Raw genomic sequence first — 10,490 nt, 5'->3', positions numbered from 1 at the left:
GCATTTCCTTTGCTGATTTTGGAAGTTATATAGTCTATTTCTATTAGTTTAGTGGTTATCCTTCAAATGTTGTCATGCGGAATTAATGAAGTCTGAAGGTAATTAGTATCTAACCGTCCCAAAAAATATGAGCACATTGAAGCATAAAATTCTAATCACCCTCCTTATGACTTTCACTAGAGGCCTGGTGCATGAAATTCATGCTCCTCAGCCCAGCCTGCACCCTCTCCAAACTGGGACCCTCAGGGGATGTCTGACCCCTCGGGGGATATCCAACTGCAGGGATCAGGCCTAAACTGGCAGTCCGACATCCCTCTCACAATCCAGGACTGCTGGCTCCTAACCATTCGCCTGCCTGGCTGCCTGATTGCCCCTAACCGCTCCCTTGCTGACCTAACTGACACTTACCTGCCCTCCCTTGCCAGCCCAATCACCCCCAACTGCCCTCCCCTGCCGGCCATCTTGTGATGATGTGGGGGCGTCCATCTTGTGGTGGCCATCTTATGAGGACATAGGGTGGTCATCTTGTGATGACATGGGGGCGGCCATCTTGCGACGTGAGGGTGTGAGGGTCAATTTGCATATTATCTCTTTATTATATAAGATTATTATATAGGCTGGTACTGTTGCCCAGTATTTTGTTTCTAATTTTTAATCTCTCAAATTACATTTATTATTACCATTATTGTTTTTCACACAATGTTTGTTAGGATTTACCTGCAAACTTACTAATATCATTGCTCACCATTCCTTTTTACATTTCAGACTCCTTCTGAGGTCATTTTCCTTATTCCTAAACCACCATTTGTTCAGCATTTTCTTAGGTAGGGTTTCTGGTAGTAAATGTTCTCAGTTTTTGTTTGGTTACTCTTTTAATTGGGTTTAAGGGCGGCAGCAATCCAGCTATCGACAGATAATAGGCCACAAGCAATCTAAGCCCTAAAACGGCAAAACAGTTTTTTCAATTCTCACCTGTAGTCCCATAAATTAAATGTGAGCTTAAACATGACATTTAATAGACAATTATCACATGATACATAACTGCTGTGGAGTGAGATAACTGCTTCACACTGCACTGAGAGATAAGGAAATAGCAAACATTTACAATTCTTGCTTCAAGACATGGTCAGAAGTACAGGGAGAGTTTACAACCACCTTAAAAAGCCTCTGATTCTTTATAGTTACGGATTGACATGACTTGAAAATTAGATGAGGACTTGGATCTGAAGTTGCTTTGTACAATGTAAGTGGAGCTCTCTGCCGTGTCAGCTGGGACAGTTGTCCAAGAGTGGACACCTGCGATCTGGGTCACTCCAGATGAGTCTGAATATCCTGAACCTCCCAAACCAATGGCCCCCTCCCCTGTCAGCAGAAACAACCCTTTGCTCCTGTGTGCACAGTATGGTCTTGTCCTGCTTGAAAATTCTTTAATGACCTCACCTGAAATAATTAGTTTACCCAACGATGTTGATTGCCCTTATGCATAAAAACTGACATCCTTTCTTTCCTTTGTCCTATATCCAGAGTTGGAGTAAGTCCAGAGAGAGTCCCTGCTATAAGGAGAAGACATAAACAATTGTAAAATTTTGCTGGTTTATATCAGTAGAAACTATAAAAAATGTGTGTGGATGGATCCGGAGGCTATCAGACAAAGGAGGAAGACCCGTAATCTTACATTGGGCAGAGTTTATTAGTATGAACATACTGATGGATCCTTGGTTCACATGCTTGCTGACCCAACTGGGAACAATGTCACAATACTTAGGAGCTTTCTAATTTTATTTTAATTTATAGGCAACATATACAACATTCAGTAGTACTGTTTTAATCCATTTACCAAATAACCCATGAGCTCTCAATGGTCAAAGAAAAATTGTGCTGGATGGAGTTAAATAGGCAAGGAAGATTTTACTCAAGGCTACGGCAATAGGGGAGAAAAATTGAACTCAACTCTACTGAAACAAAAGGGGGAAGGAAAAAGTACCAGAAGACATAAGGGGTAGGTTGGTCAATATGATCAGGCCAACTGTGTCTGTCAATTGTTGTATATGGAAGTTCGGCTCCCACTCTTCACAGAGACTGGGAGACAGGGGTCTTATCGCCTTCAATGATTGCATTTCAAAATGATGGCTCACAGGTCCTTAACAAAGGCATGTATAGAGTGTAAAGCTGGTAGTTAGTCTGGAAGAAGATTTATATCCCAAAGGGGTCGAGACCAAATTTATAATTGCAATTTTTCTCAAGTAAGTGCTCTAGGAAAAGGGATGTCAAGGGCCTAAAGGCAGGAAGAAATCAGTCTAAAATTCAGTCAAGCTGGCCCTAGCTGGTTTGGCTCAGTAGGTGGAGCGTTGGATTTTGGACTAAAGGGTCCCAGGTTCGATTCTGGTCAAGGGCACATGCCCAGGTTGTGGGCTCAGTCCCCAATAGGGGGCGTGCAGGCGGATGATTCTCTCTCATCCTTGATGTTTTGAACTCTCCCTCTCCCTTCCTCTCTGAAATCAATAAAAATATATTTTTTTAAAAATTCAGTCAAGCTGAAGAGAATGCCTGGTCAGAGGACCGTGAGCAATAGGAAGTTTCTTGCTATTTCAGACTGCAGCAAGCAACCTTGTCACTGGGAACGCAGGGGCTGATTGGGCTTGAAGTGCCTGCAGCAGAGTCAACCACTATAGGGAACAAGTATCACTAAAAAATCTCAGTACATTTTCCTAAGGTTTTTGTGGCAACTATGCCCTCATTGGCAAATAACTCTTCCTTTGAGAACAGCTTCTGACTTGCTTTCAGGTTTTGGTGGAGTCAGAATGCTTAGTCAGAAGCTCAAACGTGGACATTCATCTTGAGCTCTTTCTCTTAAATTGGATGTCTGCAGATCACAAAACCATAAAATTGAGCTTGCAGAGGAACACATTATGGGACAAAGATTGGAAAGGACTATTGGCTTTGTTTAATTAGAGGTTTTGGTGATACTTAACTTTAGTGGCAACTGATTTATTAGTGTTGGACAATAATGGAATTCTAACTACAGTGAGTGATATTCCTGTTAATAAATTAAATTGTTATGATCAATGAATTGTGAAGAACAAATTAATTACTGGTATAATAAAATGTACTTAATGTATTAGCAGAATTTTCAAAGTCTGGCAAATTAAAGAAAACAATTTTTAAATCTTTTTTTTTTTTTTAGTTTTGTAATTTCTTAACCAGTTCAAGTCTCCAAGACCTATGAAAGCAGTGGTTCTCAACCTTCCTAATGCCACGACCCTTTAATACAGTTCCTCATGTTGTGGTGACCCCCAACCATAAAATTATTTTCGTTGCTAATTCATAACTGTAATTTTGCTACTGTTATGAATAATAATGTAAACATCTGATATGCAGGATGTATTTTCATTGTTACAAATTGAACATAATTAAAGCATAGTGATTAATCACAAAAACAATATGTAATTATATGTGTTTTCCGGTGGTCTTAGGCGACCCCGTGAAAGGGTCATTTGACCCCCAAAGGGGTCGCAACCCACAGGTTGAGAACCACTGTACTAAAGTTTCATGAATGACTTTCTTCAGAGATTCTGCCCTTGCTGTATTATCATCTATATATATAAAATCCAAGTGACCGGAACAACTAGAACAACTGGAACAACCAGAGACTATGACACACACTGCGGCTGGCCAACCAGCCTGATTGTGGCTGGGACCAGCCAGTCAACCTCCTGCAGACCCTCCCCCTGGCCGGCCCAGCCCCCAATTGGCCCTGATTGGGGAGGGCTGGCCAGACCCCACCTGTGCACGAATTCATGCACTGGGCCTCTAGTTAGCAATAAGTTTCTGAGAGTTCAGGAGCTGTTCTTTCTGAAGTTTATATGCTTTCAAACAATGATAGATTCAGCATAAACCTTTATACTACTTGCTATTCATTAATCCATTAATTGACTACTTGCTTATAAATAAACATTTTTAAATGCCACTAATAAGCATGGTCCTTGGCAATATGGAATCACAGACAAACAAATCAATCTTCCTTATTTCTCATAGAAGATGTTAGATTAGTGGTTCTCAACCCAGCATTGACTAAACAAGAAACATATCCAAGAAACAATATTAAAGAAGTACATACAGCATATCACTGGTTTACATCTCACAGTGTATCCACCCATTCTCACAATGACACTTGTTGATCATCTATGCTGGGCCAGTTGTAAGGAGTATGGACCAAAAAAAAGGGTGCTGTAATAAATCTAACAGAAATTAACCTCATAGAGTGATCTGATCATAGATTTCTTACTGGTCAGGTCATGGTGGGTAGTCAACCCTCTGGCATATAACTTCTTTAGAAAAAGTTTAATCTTTGCCTTAAGCAAGCCCTGCCTATTATTTCTGTAGATTAACATATCTTTGAAATGCCTCTTTGTCAGACCCCTCAAAAGAATACCACCATAAAAAGAGCACATAATCTTATTAACCTGTAATCCAATGCCAACTTTGCTTTCTCCCACCTTCACATAATTTTCTTTACCTTGCATCTTTAATTACAAATGCATAAGAGAAACTGCAAACTGTCATTCTGGGAAGCAATTTCCTTAGTCTGTTGAGATCTTGCTTTGAGGTATAGCCTCTGTTTGGGCACAAATAAACGCTAGTAAACTCTTACAAAAATTTTTTACAGGTTTGTACATTCTTATGTTGATAGGAGAGAGAAACATGGTCCTTAATATTTAAGAAATATTTTGGAAAGTTTTCCTCTCTTGTATCCACATTCTAGTTCAACTACCATTTCAATTATTTAATCCCAATTTTATATTTCCCCCAAACTCCAGACTTGTATGTTTAACTGCCTACTCAACATTTCCATTTGCAGGTTTAACCTCGATGTCAAACTTACTGACTCCAAATTTGAACTCCTTAGTCTTCTCACTACCTCTACCTACCCACCTACTCTACCATAACCGGCTCCTCCTACAGGCTTAGTTGTCTCAATTAGTGAAAACATTATTTTACATTTACTTAGTAAATAACTTTGAGATGTTTTAGACTTTTTTATAATCTTCACATGAGGATGTATTTATTGATTTTTTAGAAAGAGGAAGGGAGAGAGAGAGATCCATGTGAGAAACATGGATAATTGCCTCCCATATGCGCCCCACCTGGGGTTATCAGAATTTAGAGATAGCCACTGACTCTTCCTGGAACATGCCTGTCATCTGCAAACTAACCGAACCAAAGCCCACCTCCCTCTCTTCCCCTCCCCTGCTCTTAAACTGTGGGACACTACTCCTCAGCCCTGACCACCTCAAGGCTGGGCATTGGACGACTAGAAGCAACCTCTCCACCACTCCCCCACCCCCACCTCTAAAATTATATTCAAACTAGCCAATCCTACACCTGCTTAGCCTGCCTGCTGTGTGTGGCCCATTCCTTCTCTGGAAAACCAGAATAAAGGCGCCTCCAAAGTGCCCTTTGCTCCCTCTGCCTGTGGCCAAGGTCAGTGCTCTCTAGTGTGTCCCTGTGTGCTGTGGCCTGTCCCCCTCCTCTTGGGAACTGTGAGCGATGAAGTATGTTCTCAATGGCATTCACTTCCTGATCTGTGGGCCTCATCTTATCTGAATAAAAACAAAATTCCTGATACATTTTAACAATAATAATTTACTCCTCTTACGCTTAAAAACTAAACTTTGTGCTCAGACATACAATTATAAATGTCTAAAGAAAGTGAAACCCTGTCTCCTAATATTGGATCGGCTATAGATAAGTGATCACAGACTATATTAACTATTAATCAGTGCTTCGAGCTGACATAATTCCGAAGCCTGACAATACCCCTTTGATTTTGACTCACCAGAAAGCTAGAATATTTTATGCATGAATCTGCTCCACGGTTATGCCAGCGTCTCTCACAGTGAGCTCTCTGTCACCTCTTTCTTCGGAGTCCCTGCTTCTGTCACTGGCAGATTCATCTCCATTTAGCTCCACCTTCCCTCATCTCAGGGCCTCTCCTCACCACCCTAACCCAGCACCAGGGTGCCCTCTATGGGTCCATCTGTGATTATTTTCATGAGGCAGGAGCGGGTCTGGTGGTGCATTTGTTAAGGCAAAACTGACCCGTAAGGGCACAATAGGCTTGCTATGTAAACTGGGCAGAGTCAGAAATGACCCAAAATTATTCCAGAAATCTCTAAGCTAGCAAACTACACATCTTCTGTACTGAGTCCTCCCAGCAGATCTCTCAGGAGTCAGTGAAACTGAAAAATCATTTCACACTCTAAATTGATATTTTAGTATGTAAATAGAGCATGGGTGGGTGGTTTACAGAGCTAGAGCTGCGTGTCAGATGAATCTCAATGTGAGAAACATGGATGGTTGCCTCCCATATGCGCCCCACCTGGGGTTATCAGAATTTAGAGATAGAAAAATAACTATCTCTAAATTGAACTCTTTCTCTCCCCCCCCCCCCTCTCTCTTTCTCTCTCTCTCAACAAAAACTTAGTATTTGAAATCTTGCTTCTGTGGCATGTCTATATGTCTGTTTGACTCAAATAAACTAAAAACAAAACAAAACCCTAGGCACATGTCTTTACAATGCAGAGTGCCGAATTTCAGCATTAATTATTTTGTAAGATATGTTTATCTTAAAAGGTTAATCTCACTAGTGATTTCCTCTTAAGATGATACAAAATGCCAAGATCCTTTTAAATCATCCCTATAACATGACAATTGCCCTTTTCAATGTAGGGCTGCCGAGTGTCAGGACGCCCGTCACCTGTCAGGTTATGCCTGTAAAAGGCTATTTCAGATGCCTCCTGGAGCCTCATCCTGCAGTTGCTCTAGTTTTGACTGATCGTTGGCAATTTGCTTAGAGAGATGCCAAACTCCTAGAAGAAAAGAAGTTGACAGGATAGCCTGGCAGTCAGGGTAACTTCTCCAATGTCTCGTCATCATCGGAATCATCCTTGGCCTCTAGGAAATAGATTTGAGCATGTCTACTTTCCATTTTGATTAGATGGTTTTGGTTGAGCTGATTTGATTAAAATTTGACGTAACTGACCAGCATGTTTGGACTAAGTTAACAGACGCTTTGGAAATTACAAGGTAAAGTCATAAAAAGCTGGAGTTTAGTAAGTACTCAATTAGCATCACCTATAAACATGCATGCTGGCTACTATGGATTGCAATGCTGTAACTGGATTTCTCAAGACCCTTTCCAAACATAACTGAGATGTCTACCTTATTTTAAATATACTGGATTCTGAGACATCTGAAATGACCTAATCAGTCAACCACTATTTCCTGAGTGGCCTCTATATACAAAGGAGGATAGTTTGACATAGCAGAAAATATATCAAAGAAAAACATACATTCTATCATCAAAGCACACACAAGTCGATTGCCACATAAAACTCTAGTACCCCCAAGTCTTAGGTCTGAAATCTTCCCAGTGAAAGGAGGATGTGGAACTTGAAATGCGATTGTTTGCCTGCGGAAAGTTCTAGTCTCTCTGCTGGTATTTAGTCACACACATACACACACTCACACACATACAATATGCTTTTCCTCACTAACAAGCTGGTATACTTATTTTCATCATAAGATTTAAAAGATCACAGCCTTTTGAAATTACAGTGACCTGAATTCAAATTCTATTTCTGTTCTTTCTTCCGTTTTGTACAAAATATAGATCATCGCTTCCTCAAATGAGTGTGTTATGGGAATTCAGTGAAATTTAAAAGCCTAGCATAAGATGATGCACAGACTAGGTGCCTAATAATTATCATATTCCTCTTACTTCTTCCTCTTTCTTTTTATTTTTTTATTTCAAGAAAAACTATTTTAAATATAATAATTTTATGTGCAATAAGCATTAATATTTCAAGAAAAACTATTTTAAATATAATAATTTACATACAATAAAATTAATATTTCAAAAAATAAGATTTTAAATATAATAATATTACCAAAACTGTACTAACATAGTATAATATCACAAAAGTTATAGGAAATATTAAAAATCTGCAAATAACAGGATTACTTCTATTATATTCTAAAATATTTATGTTGTTCATTATATTCCACAAATGAGTGAGATCATGTGATATTTATTTTTCTCCAACTGGCTTGTTTCACTAGCATAATGCTCTCCAGGTCCTTCCATTCTGTTGCAAATGGTAAGAGTTCCTTCTTTTTTACAGCAGTGTAGTATTCCATTGTATAGATGTACCACAGCTTTTTAATCCACTCATCTGCTGATGGGCACTTAGGCTGTTTCCAGATCTTAGCTGGTGTAAATTGTGCTGCTATGAACATAGGAGTGCATATATCCTTTCTGATTGGTGGTTCTGATTTGTTGGGATATAGTCCTAGAAGTAGGATTACTGAGTCAAATGGGAGTTCCATTTTTAATTTTTGAGGAAACTCCATACTGTCTTCCACAGTGGCTGCACCAGTCTGCATTCCCACCAGCAGTGCAAAAGGGTTCCCTTTTCTCCACATCCTCGCCAGCACTTGTCATTTGTTGATCTGTTAATGACAGCTATTCTGACAGGTATGAGGTGGTACCTCATTGTCGTTTTCTTCCTCTTTTCTTAAGGAATTTGTTGCCTTTGCTGTTTAATATTTTAAATTTTTAAATATTTGTCAGTAGGCTTTAGGTAAAATTCAATGATAAATCATAATAATTATATTAACTTTGCTGTGGGTTATACTTCTCCATGCTTCTTTACCAGAAATTTTTTAACTGGGACCCATGAATGGACTTGTAGAACTTCATAAAACCCCTAGAATGTTTTTTTTATATGTGTTTATGTGCATAATTCTAGAGAGAGGGTCTACTGCCATCATCATCAAAAGTATTAATGTCCCAAAAAAGTGTAAGAGTAAGATGTTCAGAATAATTGTTGTTTCCCATTTCCAATATTATTTCCATGTAGTTTTTTCAAGCTTTATTCATAATAGTTTAAGAATTTAGTCAGTGCATATACTAATAATTAAATCATTAATTAATTAAACATATAAATGTTATCTCCATTCTTGTTCTATTAGCTTCCCCTCTCTACTTACAATCATCAGGCCAATGAGAAAGACATCCAGAATGGTTTTCCATGACCTCTGTTTCTGCCACATTAACTTATAACCATCTATTACTTGGACATTGCTCCTACTAACAGATTTATTAGACTTTTTCCAAGCCATGAAGTTGTAAACAGAAGTAGAATAAATTCATCCTTGTATCCCCTAACACAAGGTCTAGCTCAGAGAAATATATACGTATTTACTTGAATCTAATTGTCTTATTATTAAAATCATAACCTATCCCAAACATAGATAACAAAATAAAATTATTTTAAAAGACTAGTGGTATCTAAATTGTTCTATAATGTGTGCTTTTTTAAAATATATTTTATTGATTTTTTACAGAGAGGAAGGGAGAGGGATAGAGAGTTAGAAACATCGATGAGAGAGAAACACCGATCAGCTGCCTCCTGCACACTCCCCACTGGGGATGTGCGCGCAACCAAGGTACACGCCCTTGACTGGAATCGAACCTGGGACCTTTGAGTTCGCAGGCTGACACTCTATTCACTGAGCCAAACTGGTCAGGGCTATAATGTGTGCTTTTTAAGTATGTTTTTATTGATTTCATAGAGGAAGGGAGAGGGAGAGAAGATAGAAACATCAATGATAAGAGTGAATCATTGATTGGCTGCCTCCTGCATGCCCCTGCTGGGGATCGAGCCCGTGACCTGGGCATGTGCCCTGACTGGGAATTGAACCGCAACCTCCTGGTTCATAAGTTGATGCTCAGCCACTGAGCCACACTGGCCTGGCACTCCATAATGGTTTTTAATAAATATTAAAATTTAATGCTGGCAATGGCTAGACACTGTTGTAGACACTGTTGGAGAAGCCACAGTGAAAAAAACAAACAAGATCTTCTCCTCACTGAACTTACATGCTAGTGAAAGAGTCCACCAGTGAGCAAAAAGATAAATAAAATACTAAATCATGCCCAATGATGATAAGGGCCAATGTGAAAAGAAAAGCAGGAGAGGATTGTTGGACAGTGTGTGCCTGATGTAGGGAGTGGTACCAGGGTTGTGATTTTAAGGAGGGTGGCAACAGTTGAGCCAAGATCTGAAGAAAGGGAGGGAGGAAACTGTACGAGACACCTGCAGGGAGAATTTTCTAGATAAAAGGAACAAGTGCAAAGCCTTCCTGGGTGAGTTCCAGGAAAAGTGAGGTGGTCGATGAAGCCAAAGCCACGTGTGGGAGGAGGAGGAGAGCTGACATCAGAGAAGGAACGTGGTAAAAGGAGCATATGGCTCACCTGTCAACACTGTTGGCTCTCCATCGGAATGAGATGGGACGTCCCCAAAGGATATGAGCATAAGAGTGACTGGATCTGACTTGGGTTTTGAAGTTCATAAAATGCCGAATATTATTAGTATAGAATATTCATGAAACATGTGAGATAATGTGTAATGAATGATAAAAAGGAG

The sequence above is a fragment of the Myotis myotis genome, unplaced genomic scaffold (assembly GCF_014108235.1).
Source record: "Myotis myotis isolate mMyoMyo1 unplaced genomic scaffold, mMyoMyo1.p scaffold_m19_p_10, whole genome shotgun sequence".
NCBI classification, from domain to species: domain Eukaryota; kingdom Metazoa; phylum Chordata; class Mammalia; order Chiroptera; family Vespertilionidae; genus Myotis; species Myotis myotis.
This window is presented reverse-complemented; position numbering follows the sequence as displayed.